This window comes from Acomys minous, assembly GCF_964271855.1.
Source record: "Acomys minous genome assembly, chromosome: 16".
Taxonomy (NCBI): domain Eukaryota; kingdom Metazoa; phylum Chordata; class Mammalia; order Rodentia; family Muridae; genus Acomys; species Acomys minous.
This window is the reverse complement of record NC_140498.1, coordinates 72,047,957-72,060,815: the sequence shown is the minus strand read 5'-3', so window position 1 is coordinate 72,060,815 and position 12,859 is coordinate 72,047,957. Positions and strand designations below refer to the sequence as shown.

Genomic DNA, 12,859 nt, shown 5'->3' with positions numbered 1-12,859 from the left:
AAGAGCTAGAGAAGGGGGTTGGTGGGGACCGAGAAGCCACTGAGATGTACTCCCAGCATGCAGAGCACTGCTGAGAGCGGCAGCTGCTTCCACACCAGGCAAGCGTGAGCTAGAGGTGGCTGTGGTCGTGGATGGAGTTCCTGTGTCGGCAGAACAGGGGAATCCGTGGGTGAGTTCATGAGTCACCCTGTCACCATCAATCACCGTGCAGGATTCACTCTCTCACTTTCCACACCTTTGTCCCAAAGAGCAGCATGTGCCTCTCCGATGGGAGGTAACTTGTAGCTGGGGCCTTTTGCCCTTCTATTCAGGGGGCAGTGGGGTGAGGAGCCCTCAATTACTTACTGGCTTCTGAGCATCCAAGTTCAGCTCTCCTTTTTTCCTTCCTTTCTTTCCTTCCTTTCTTTCCTTTTTCCCTCCCTCCATCTCTCCCTCCCTTCATTCCTCCCTTCTTTTCTATCCTTCTTTTTTTCTAGTGGTACGTAAAGGGGTGTTATGTGTGTAAAGTTTGTATGTATATGTGTATTATGTATGTGTGATCTCTGTGTGTGTTATGTGTATGTGGCTTGTGTTTATGTTTTGTATATGTATGTGTTATGGGTATATTTGTGTCGGTTATGTGTATGCAGTTTGTATGTATGTTATGTGTATATGATTTTGGTGTGTGCTATGCATGTGATCTGTGTATATATTTTATGTATGTGTGTCTTACACATGTATATTTTATGTATATGTGTATGTGTTTTATATGTGCATATTTTATGCATATGTAGTTTGTCCCTGTTATGTGAGCTTTGTGTGCTTGTAATATGTATGTGCTTTGTGTGTGTGCCATGTGCGTGGTTTGTGTTGTTACATGCATGCAGTGTGTGTGTGAGTAGGTGTCTGTGTCTGTAGTACATGCATGTGAGTGTGCATGGAAAAAACCAGAGCAGGACACCACACCTTTGCTGCCTTCTACCTTATTGTCTTGAGACTGGGTCTCTCATCAAACTGAAAGCTTGCTGTTTTAGCTACGTTGGCTTGTCAGCCAGCAAACCCTCAGAATCCACCCCATCCTTGGGGTTACAGGCACACACAGCTACTCCCAGCCTTTTACAGGAGTGATGAGTATTTGAGTATATGAAGTCCTTACATCTGCAATGCAAGTACCCTTACCTACTGAACTATCTCTCCAGACCTTGTTTTTGGTTTTTCGAGACAGGGTTTCTCTGTATAGCCCTGGCTGTCCTGGACACTCGCTTTGTAGATCAAGCTGGCCTCGAACTCACAGAGATCTACCTGCCTCCCGCCTCCCAAGTGCTAGGATTATAGGTGAGCACCACCACTGCCCACAGCTTTTGTTTTTGCTTTTTTGAAACAGGCTGGCCTCCACCTCATTGCGTAGGCCAGGATGAACTTGAAATGCTAATCCTCCTGCCTCTACCTCAGGTGTGATGAATCATACCCAGTTTTACGGGGTTCGTGGGTGCTAGGCGTGCACGCTACCAAATAAGTCGCATTCCCCAGGTGCGCTTCTCTCCTTTTGTATCCGATCCCACCTTCCCGTCCCTTCCTCCCCACCTGTTGTCTAGAGCCCTCTTGGACTTTGGATCCCACCTTTTAACCAACCCCTGCCCTTTCCCTCCAAATTAGGAGAGCTCCAGAGCTGGGCTGGGAGGTGACCCACACCACAGAAACAGAAACCAGAGCTCGAGACGGGAGAGCTGGAGAGGGACCACCAAAAGACAGGAAGAAACTGGAGTTCACAGTCTGCTGAGACCGAGGGATGGACAGATGGGGCCTGGAAGAGGAGGAAGCATCCAGAAACGGATGTCTGAGCGGATAAGCAAGGGTCCTGGCGACATTTAGGCTTAGAGGGCGGCATTAGGCATAGAAACATGCATTTGAGGACGTGGAAGGACAGCTCAGCGTATAAGAGAGCTTGCCTGCTCTTCCAGTCACTGCGAGTTCGGATCCCAGCATCCACACTAGGCAGCTTTAAGGCCGCCTGTAACTTTCCGTTACGTTGGCTTCTTCTGGCCTCTGTGGGTACCTGTGTGCCCCCCCTACACACACACACAGTGGGGTGGAGGTGGGGTACACATTTTACATAGGGATTCTGTCCCGGCTACTGGATTAATTAGTGTATGAAAACAAGTTCTTTTTTATTTATTTCTTCTTTTACACATTTATAAGGAAGGGTGCATGTACCCACAATGCCGAGGTGGAAGTCAGAGGACAACTCTCGCATGTCTCTTCTCTCCTCTCGGGCATGGAATTCAGATCATTAGGTCTGGCGGCAAGCATCTTTCCGTGCTGAGCCACCACACTGGCCCAGCAAGCTTCCTCCTCCTCTCTGCAAATACATATATTTCTCTCCCCCTGACGAAGTTGGCAATCACATCTTAGACACGCTCGGTCTTCACGCCTCAACCACCTGAGAGCTAGGATTACAGGTCTGTACCACCACTCCTAGCTTGGACCCTTCCATTCATTACATGTAACCAACATATATCACTCATACATGGTGGCGCTAAAGCTCAGACAGCCACAGTGCGAGTGAGCGTGAATCACACACACACACACACACACACACACACACACACACACACCCCGCAACCTGGCTTTAGTATGCCTGGGTAGACACCAAGGGCATGCCCTTGCTAAGAGCTGGGGTGTCACTTTTCAGCCTAGCTGTTGGGAAATGGGGCAGGGGGTGGTGGGGAGGAGGAGGAGGAGGACTCTTGAGCTGGGTCCCTATCAGCTAAGTCTGTCACCTGCAGAGCAAAGGTTCCAAGTTGGGGTGCTTTGCAGTCCTGGATAAATACTAAAAGGCAGGAAGGAGGAGGGGACTGTGAGGTCCAAGGGGCGAGCCCTGGATTGTCTTGGGACCACACTGCTTCTTTCTCCCTTTGTTTTTTCTTTTTTTTGGGGGGGGTGGGGGTTGAGGTCGGGTACTGGATGAACAGCCTGGGTACCTCCAGCACACTTGATAAGCACTGTGCCCTGACATCCACTGTGCCTCTCCTAGCCTGGAAAATTCTGGGAGTAAAGCAAAGCAGGCTTTTGAGGTTTTCCACGATGAGGTGGCCAGCCAAGGGAGAGTAGGGGGAGGGGAGAAAGGGGGGAGTGGGTGAAGAGGAAAGAGAAGAGAGGAGAGGCAGGGAGGAGAGAGAAGAAGAAGGAAGAGACGGGAGGGAGGAGAGAGGGAGGGAGGGAGGTGAGGAAGAGGAAGGTGGCGGTGGTAGTAGCGGTGATAGAAAGGGCAAAGGCATTGGGACAAAGGAGAAGAATCTCCCCCTCGAAAGGGGGGTACAGGAGTTGGGGGAGACTGAAGAGTGGTGGCAGCTGTTGAGGAGGAGACGAGGCAGAGTTCCAGCAGCATCCCCGCCCGAGCTGTGGCCCTCAGGCTACTGACGTGAGCGCCAGAACCCTGCACCTTCTCCGCTCTGGCCTCGACAGCCAGAGACAAGAAGAACCTCAGCCTAATCAGTTTGCCTCGCAGTCAGCCTCCCCATCCCGGCTCAGGAGTCCGGAGGGTCTCACCAGCCCCTCTCCCTCCTGCAGCTCCCCCTCACCTGCTTCCCCAGGGGAAGCCCGGAGGAGACAGAGGAGGCTCAGCAGCAACATGGCTGAAAACTGGATCCAGAAGCCACCACGTGTAGGAGGTGCGGGAGGTGCGGGATCTGTGAGCCGTGGGATCCTGGCCCCAACACAGTGGACTGTTTTTCTGCCCTGCCAGGCATGAGAACGGAACGATTTCACCTTTGAGCTCCGCAGCCTCCCTTTCTTCTCCCGGCTACCCGGACCTCAATGTCGTAGAAAGGGAGGGAATAGGAAGCTAGGGCATGCCTATTGGGGACCAGGTGGGAGAGCCCCACCCCTGGCCTGCCTGGGCCCCATCCTTTCCAAGGACGCTACCTCCCTCCCATAGCATATACACCAGGACAAAGCCTCCGCTTGGTGTCAGCCAAGAAAGCTGAAAGTGTTTTGCTTCAAGTCCCCTCTGCCCCCCACCCCCGCTGCCCCCTCCACCTTAACAGCGTGTGACTACACCAGGAAATAACGCAGAATTCAACCTGGAGTCTTTGACTATCAGAAGAGCTGGAATGTGTCCCAGGGAAGGAAAGGCAGCTAACCACCACGGGAAAAGCTGGCTTGTGGGGCTGCGGGGACAGACTGTTCCACCAGTAAAGCACTTGTTGGGCAATCCTGGGGACCAGAGTTCAAATCCTCAGTATCCATAGGCATGGCAATGCAAGCTCTGTAACCCCAGCCCCAGGGAGGCAGAGAGAGGCAGGTCCCGGAGGCTCACTGGCCAGCAAGTCTAACCAATGTGGGAGCTCCAGGTCAGTAGGAGACCTTGTCTGGGGGAAAAAAATAATGGCAGAGAGTTGGTGGTGGCGCATGCCTTTAATGCCAGCACTCGAATGACAGAGGCAGGTGGATCTCTGTGAGTTTGAAGCCAGCACATGCACACACACACACACACACACATGCATGGGCACAGAGGTGGAGAGGATGCGGGAAAACAGCAGAAGCAGAAGAAATAATAATGATGAACCAGATGTGATGATCCACATCTGTAATCCCAGCACTCTGACGCTGCATACTGGTTGCTCTCTGTCCACTTGACACAAACCTAGACATATCAAGGAACAGGGAATCTCAACTGAGAAAAAGAAAAAAGAAAGAAAGAAAGAAAGAAGAAAAAAACTCCAGATAAACAAACACCAAAAGTACCCACAAAAAAAACCCACAATCAATCGGCCAGTAAGCAAGCCTCTGGGCATTTTCTTTTCTTACTTATTTATGTATTCATTCATTTATGTTTTCATTTCTTCACTTTACATCTTGGTCATAGCCCCATCCCCTCACTTCCCTCCTCTCCCCTATCCCCTCCCCGAGCCCTCAGAAAAGGGAAGCCCCCCCCTTCCCATCCACCCCAGCTCATAAAGTTGCATCGGGGCTAAGCGTGTCCTCTTTCCTCCCCTGTGGCCTGGCAAGGCAGTCTCACAGAGGGAAGTAATCAAAAAGCTGACAGGAGAGTCCATGTCAGAGGCAGCCCCCGCTCCCCTTTCTAGGGGACCCACATGAAGCCTGAGCTGCCGTCGGCTACATCTGTGTAAGGAGCCTAGGTTCAGTCCACGCAAGGTCCTTGGTTGGGGCTTCAGTCTCAGCACCCTGGTTAGTTGGCTCTGTTGAACTTCTTGTGGAGCTCCTGTCCCCTTCAGGTCCTTCTATTTCCCCCCCCTCCCTGACACACACACACACACACACACACACACACACACACACACACACACACACTTTTCCACAAGACTCCCTAAGCTTTGCCCAATATTTGGCTGTGAGTCTCAGCATCTGTGCCAAGGCACTGCTGGGTGGAGCCTCTCAGAGGACAACTCTGCTAGGCTCCTGTCTGCAAGCCTAGCAGAGTATCGCTAATAGTGTCCGGGTTTGCCTCTCTCCCATGGGGTGGGTCTTGGGTTGGGTCAGGCATTGCTTGGACTCTCCCTCAATCTCTATCTGCTCTGTATTTATCCCTGCACATCTTGTAGGGCGGGGTGAATTTTGAGTCCGAAGTATGTGGGCATTTTCTTAACTGATGATGGACGTGCACAGCCCATTATAGGTATCCATTAGAGGTGCCAACTCTAAATTGGTGGTCCCGGGTGTTATAAGAAAGCAGGTTGAGCAAGGCATGAGAATGAACAGGTCAGTAAGTAGCACACCCCTCCATGGCCTCACCTAAGTTCCCGCCTCCAGATTCCTGCCCTGCGTATTGATTGGTGTCCCTCAGTGATGGAGCCCTATCTCAAAAACAAAACAAAACAAAACAAACAAAAAAACCCCAGAAACAAAAACAAAAAAACACCAGGAGTGTGGCACAGGTGTCATATTGTTAGGTGAAGGCCGGAGGATCGTCTCAGGCAAATCAGGAGTTCATAATGGAAGCCTGCCTTGCGGGATGAGGAAGGGAGAGGGGGGGGGGGGAGTGTAGGGGAAAGTACCAGGACAACCAGGGCTCTGTGACACAGAGAAACTGTCTCAAAAAAAAGAAAAAGGAAAAAGGAAAGGAGGAATAGAGAAAAGGACAGAGTAAGGTAGGGAATGTGGAAGGAAAGCGGGGAGAAAGAAGGGAAGAAAAAAGAGAAGCATAAAGAGAAAGGGAGGGGGAAGGGGACGGGAGGAGACCCACGTGGAAGAAGTAGGTCACTGGGGTGGAGTGGATCACTGCCCATTGTCCCCAGCCCCTGTCTGTCTCTCTTCCTCAGTTTCCGGTTCTGCTTCATCGCAACATACTGCAGCGATGCTGTGAGCCCTCTGAAACAGTGAATTCAAATAAATGCTTTTCCCTTCGGCGCCTTAGCTATTTTGTCACAGCAGCACAGAGGTAACCAACACACGTGATGAGGCTTAGGAGGTCTTTGAGGCACTGGGGCATGGCCACGAGAGCAACCCCAACCTCTTCCTCTTCCTTCCACCTAGCCATGAAGTAAGGCAGCGGCTTCCGCTTCCTTTTCCCTCTGAGATGCCCCACCTCAGCTCTGCTGCAGGCGCTTCTGTCAAGACAGTGAGCGTGCGTGTGTGTGGAGGCCAGAGGGACAGCCTGTGGGAGTCCGTTCTCGCCTCCTACCATGAAGGTCCCGGGGATCAAACTCAGCTTGTCAGGTTTGGTGGGCAAGTGTCTGTTTTTACCCCATGCCTACCATAGGTTTAGAGAGGAAACTGCTTCTACCAGGTCCAGGCCACATTCCTGGATGTAGCACAGGCTGCTATTAGGGTCTACCTCTTGTTCCAGGCAGCACATGAGGATACGTTCCCTGTTTTCCAGCCCTATGGAAGGGGAAGAGCCAAGCACTCAGGCACAAACATGCTGGACTCTGCTTCCTTATTTCAACAATTACTAGTGATTATGGTCTGTCCTGGGGCTGGAGAGATGGTTCAGTGATTAAGAGCCCCTGCTGTTTTTTCAGAGGACCTGAGTTCAGTTCCCAGCACCCAGGTAAGGTGGGTCAGAACCACCTGTAACCCCAGCTTTGAGGAATCTGGCTCCCCCTTCTGGCCTCTGTAGATATTACACACACACACACACACACACACACACACACACACACACAAATAGAAAAGTATTTAAAGCTGGGCACAGTGGCCCACACCTGTAATCCCAGCATTATGCAAGGCAGGGGGAGGTGGATCTCTGTGAGTTTGATGCCAACCTGGTGAGTCCAGGACAGCCAGGGATACACAGAGAAACCCTGTCTTGGAAAACAACAACAAAACAAACAAACAAAACCAAAACAAACAAACAAAAACATAAAACAAGTGCTTGCCCCCAAGACTGACAACCTGAGCTCCGTTTCTGAAGGCCACAAAATGGAAGACAGGGAAGACCCTGAAAGCTACCCTCTGGCCAATATATGAATGTCACCACACACGTGTGCCTTCCTAACACACAATTAAAAAAAAAAAAAAGTCTACCTGCCTCCTTAGTAATCAGTCTAATAAAAAGTAATAAAAACGGTATGTGAAGGGGTGTGTGTGTGTTTGCAAGTGAACACAAGTTCCCCCAGAATCAGAAGAGAACATTGGCTCCCCCAGAGGTGGAGTGAGAGGTGCTGGTGAGCTGTCCAGTATGGGTGCTGAGAAGAAAATTTAGGGCCTCTGCTAGAGCAGGACCCACTCTGAACCACTTAACCATCTCTCTAGTCCCTCAGATAGAATTTTAAAGGCTAGATAGCTCAGTTGGTAAAGTACTGGCCTTGCTGTGAGAGTTGGAATTATCAGTCAGGAAGTGTCAGGTTATGTTACGCTAACAAACAGCCCCCTCTATATTCATTGTTTTACAACTACAAATGCTTGTCATCCATGCTACTCAACCCAGTGTCTGTCCCCTCCCCCAGACCACCTTCACTCAGGGACCTAGGATAACGGAGAAAGCTCCGTTTGAGAGACAGACACTGTCATCTATCTCACAGCAGATGGCAAAAACCCTACCCTAATTTCCTTTCTGTGGCTATGATAAAATAGCTCGACAGAGGGCTGGAGAGGCAGCTCAGCGGTTAGGAGCACTGGCTGCTCTTCCAGAGGACCTGGGTTCAGTTCCCAGTACCCACAGGGCAGTTTACAACTGCCTGTAACTCCAGTTCCAGGGGATCCGACATCTTCACACAGACACACATACAGACAAAAATGCTGATGCACATTAAATAAACAAACAAATAAACCAATACATAAAATTTGGTATGAAAAATGGGGCACGGAAAAAGTAACTTAGGGGAGAAAGTAGTTTGTCACAATTCCATGTGAAGAATTCCGTCGTGGTGGGGAAGTCAAGGCAGGAACTCGAAGCAGCCAGTTGCATCAGATCCACACTCAAGAGCAGAGAGAGGTAAACGTTTGCATGCTCGTGCGTGCTCAGATTGATGTCTCTACTCTTATATGGTTGAGGATGCTCTACCAAGGGAATTGTGCTGCCCATGGTGGACAGACTCTTTCCACACCAATTAACATAAGAAACAGCCCACAGGCCAACACAAATCAGATAATCTCTCATTAAAGGTCTCCTCCTAGGTGATTCAAGACTGCGTTAAGTTGATCATAAAAGCTAACCATTAAGCCTCACATAGGAGCACACTCCTGTAATCCCAGCACTTGGGGGTGGGGGGAGGCAGAGGCGGGTGGATCTCTGTGAGTTCAAGGCCAGCCTGGTCTACAAAGCGAGTCCAGCATGGCCAAGGCTACACAAAGAGACCCTGCCTGGAAAAACACAAAACAAGACAAAGCAAAGCCAACCATTCTGATCAACATCTTGCTTTCCTAAAGGTTGTTTACAGTGGTGTCCATCCTATGTTCTGACGGCTAAAAGAAGTGTGCTTTTCCTGGAATGGACAGGATGAGGATATGAAAGATCTCAGGGAGAGGCACTGAGTCAAATGCCAACTCTGATATCAGCGGGGCAGGGACATATAATTTGGTCCAGAGGGACAAAGCAAATATTCCTGATAAGTAGCACAATATACCACAGATGGGGTTCCTGGAGCGATTGTGGCTTCTAGTGATCATGATTCTGATAGTGGGGGCTGGGGAGGCTGATCAGTGGGTGAAGGGCAAGCGCAAGGGCCAGAGTTCACCCCGCAGAGCACATTAAACAACCCCAGGTGCAGTGGTGCACACTTACATCCCCAGGCCTGGGGAGGTAGAGATGGGAGGAGCCCAAGGGCCAGTGGAGCCTACCTGGCAAACTCCAGGTTCAACGAGGGGCCCTGCCTCAAAAAGAAAGGTAGTTCTGGGGTGATTAAAGCACTTGCCCTCCAAGTGTGAGAACTAGGGTTTGGATCTCTAGAAATATATGTAAATTTCAGGCCAGAAGGGGCACCTCTAATGCCAACCCTGGAGGTGGAGAACAAGGAATTTCCAAGAACAAGCCATCGAGCAGGACTGGCCATGTTAGGGAGCCTCTGGGTTTGATTAAAAGACCCTGCCTCGTTGAATACAACAGAAGAGCAGTTGTGGATGAAACCAGACACCAACCTCGGGCCTACACACACACACACACACACACACACACACACACACTGGTGGGTAAAAGCAAATCAGTAGACAGTACCTAAAAGAGAGTAAGAGTTAAGGTTGTTTTCTGGCCTCCACACCCACACACCTGTGCACACACACAGCCTGTGCATATCAACTACTTAAGAGGTAAAAACTTTTAATTCTTACACTGGCAGGTGGAACGGAGTCTATGGTAAGCTTTGTCAGAGCTGTACAAATGGAGGATAGTCCCTGTTGTGGAAAACTCCCTTTCGGGAACTTGGGGCAACCTTGTTAGTCAAGGGTGTTGGTGAAGTCCCTGGGGTGATAAAGGAGCATTCCTTCTTTGTGCTGGAGCGTTTCTCCATTGTGGTCACGTTGGAAGAGGGAGATTCCTCTTTGGACTGGGCGAGTTTGGCAAGCTCTACTTTCATTTCTGATTCTGTGATTTTAAAAAAAAAATAGCCCAGGGAAAAGAAACTTAGGAGGGAAAGGAGTTTGTATGGCTCACAGTTCCGTGTCACAGTCTGTCCCTGTGGAGAAGTTAAGGCATGATCTTGAGACAGATAGTGACATCACGTTTGCAGTCAAGAGCAAAGAGAAGGGCTGGAGAGATGGCTCAGAGGTTAAGAGCACTGGCTGCTCTTCCAAAGGTCCTGAGTTCAATTCCCAGCAACCACATGGTGGCTCACGACCATCCATAATGTGATCTGATGCCCTCTTCTGGCTTGCAGGTGTACATGCAAAAAGAGCACTCACATAAAATAAATGAATCTTTTAAAAAAGAGAGAGAGAGAGAGAGAGAGAGAGAGAGCAGAAAGAAATAGATAAAAGCATTAAATTGCCTGCTTGGTTGTTCTCAACGTTCTTGATTTCATCACAGTTCAGGAACCCCTGCCTAGGGAATGGTTCCACCCACAGTGGGCTGGATCTTTCCACATCAATCAACTTAGGACAATCTCCCACAGGCCAACCCAATGCAGACTATCCCCTATTGGGACCCTTCTTCCAAGTGATTCTAGGCTGTGTGAAGTTGACAATTAACATTGTCACGGCGCTCATGGGAGTATCATAGGAGCTTCCATCAATGGGAAGGAGCTCCTCTTGCTCATGTGAGAAACACACGGATGGTCACAACTTACGTTTCTCTAGGGTCATTTTTGTGACCACAGTAGAAAGTATTTGAGTTGAGTACAAGATGATAGAGTAATAAAAATAAATAAATAAGCTCTTTCCTTTCTGCCGCCGCCATGCCATCCAGACTGAGGAAGACCCAAAAAAACTCCAGGGCCATGTAAGCCACGGGCATGGCCGCATCGGTAAGCACCGCAAGCACCCCGGGGGCCTCGGGAATGCTGGAGGCATGCACCACCACAGGATCAACTTTGACAAATATCACCCAGGTTACTTTGGGAAAGTGGGTATGAGGCATTACCACTTAAAGAGGAACCAGAGCTTCTGCCCAACCTGGATAAGCTGTGGACACTGGTCAGTGAGCAGACACGGGTCAGTGCTGCAAAAAAACAAGACCGGAGTTGCTCCCATCATTGATGGTGTGCGATCGGGTTACTACAGAGTTCTGGGGAAGGGCAAGCTCCCTCAGCAGCTAGTCATGGTGAAGGCCAAATTCTTTAGCAGAAGAGCTGAAGAGAAGATTAAGGGTATTGGAGGTGCCTGTGTCCTGGGGGCTTAAAGCTGCCTGGGGGGAGGGGTTAATTAAATGCTAACATTTTCCATGTGGTCTGAGTAATTCCTTCAGTGACATCTCTATGTATCCTTGTCTATATGCTGGGAACCTGCCTAACAATCTAAGATGTGAGGAGGTCTGTAATAGATGTTGCCCAACCTTACACGACTATAAATTCACGGGTTCCTGTGTTTAAAAAAATAAATAAATAAATAAATAAAATTAAAGTTGGTAGAATAAAAATCACCAGTATATTTCATTTTGTTTGTTGTCTGACTTTTATTCTATCCACTGCGGGCTTCCTACCACAGCCTGTGTATGGAGATCAGAGGACAACTTGCGAGAATATTCTCCTGTGGGTCCCAGGAATCAAACACAGGTCACTGGGCTTGGTGGCAAGCATCTTTACCCACCCACCCTTCTAGTCGGTTCTTATTGGAGCTTTGAGACAGGGTTTTGTGTAGCCCAGGCTGGCCTCGAACATGTCATATAGACAAGACTGGTCCTGAACTACTCTGATCATCCTGTGTCCCAAGTGTTAGGATGACAACTATACACCGCTGGGCCCAGCTTTCAACACCTCTTTTCTAAAATTGCAAGTGTTTGTTTGTTTGGAGGGGCTAAGCCACAGCTTACACGTGAAGGTCAGAGGACCACATGAGAAGGCCAATTACCCTCTTCCACAATGTGGGTCTTAGCGCTCAGCCCTGGTGGCAAGCACCTTTAACAGCGGCCTTTTAATATTGTCTTTGTTTCTTTGTTTGCTTGTTTCTTTGTCTTGAGACAGGGTCTCTCTATGCAACCCTAGCTGTCCTGGAACTCCTTAAGTAAATCAGCCCGGCCTTGAACTCACAGAGATCTGTCTTCCCCTGCCTCCCAAAGCTGGGATTAAAAGGTGTATGCTATCACGCATGGCTTTCTCAACATCTTAAAATGAAGCATTAAAGCAATATTGAGAAGCCAGGTGTGGTGGTGCACACCTTAATCCCAGCGCTCGATGAGCAGAGGCAGGTGGAGCTCTGTGAACTGGAGGACAGCCTGGTCTACACAGAAAGTTCCAGGCCAGCCAGGGTTACACAGTGAGACCCTGTCTCAAAAAAAACAAAAAACAAAAAACAAACAAACAAACAAAACCAAAAAAGCCATCCTGAGAATAAAGATACATTTGCAGAGCCCATTTACATAATTTCATTTTTTTGTTTCCCTCTCTCTCTCTCTCTCTCTCTCTGTGTGTGTGTGTGTGTGTGTGTGTGTGTGTGTGTGTGTGTGTGTAGCAAAGCAAAAATATATTTATGGAGGAAAAATTAGAAAAAACTCCAGTAGAGAATAGGCAGGGCTCTGATGGATGAACATCCTGCATGTGTGTGTGAGATATATACATATGATATTTAATACATACCAGGCTACTGAGTGATATATATGAGAGAGAGAGAAATATCTCGCCTAAAATTTAATACTTTTTTTTTTATTTAAAAAACCAGCCAGCCAGCCAGTAGTATTTTGTGCATGTTTCTTAACACTGAATATAAAATCAAGTGCTTAACCAGTAGCCCAAGGCCAGCTTCCATTGGCCATATGACTTCAGGCATAATCTATCATTGCTGATTCTGGTAAGAATTAATAACCTCATAAAGTTAAGCACAGAGCTTATCC

At 49.0% G+C, this 12,859-nt stretch overlaps 1 pseudogene across 1 annotated transcript; it reads left to right on the top strand.

The window, feature by feature from the left end:
• Positions 1–10,769: 10,769 nt before the first annotated feature.
• On the top strand, positions 10,770–11,313 carry LOC311586550 (large ribosomal subunit protein uL15-like; annotated as a pseudogene). The gene has a single exon. The product of its transcript is annotated as a large ribosomal subunit protein uL15-like (transcript).
• Positions 11,314–12,859: the final 1,546 nt, after the last annotated feature.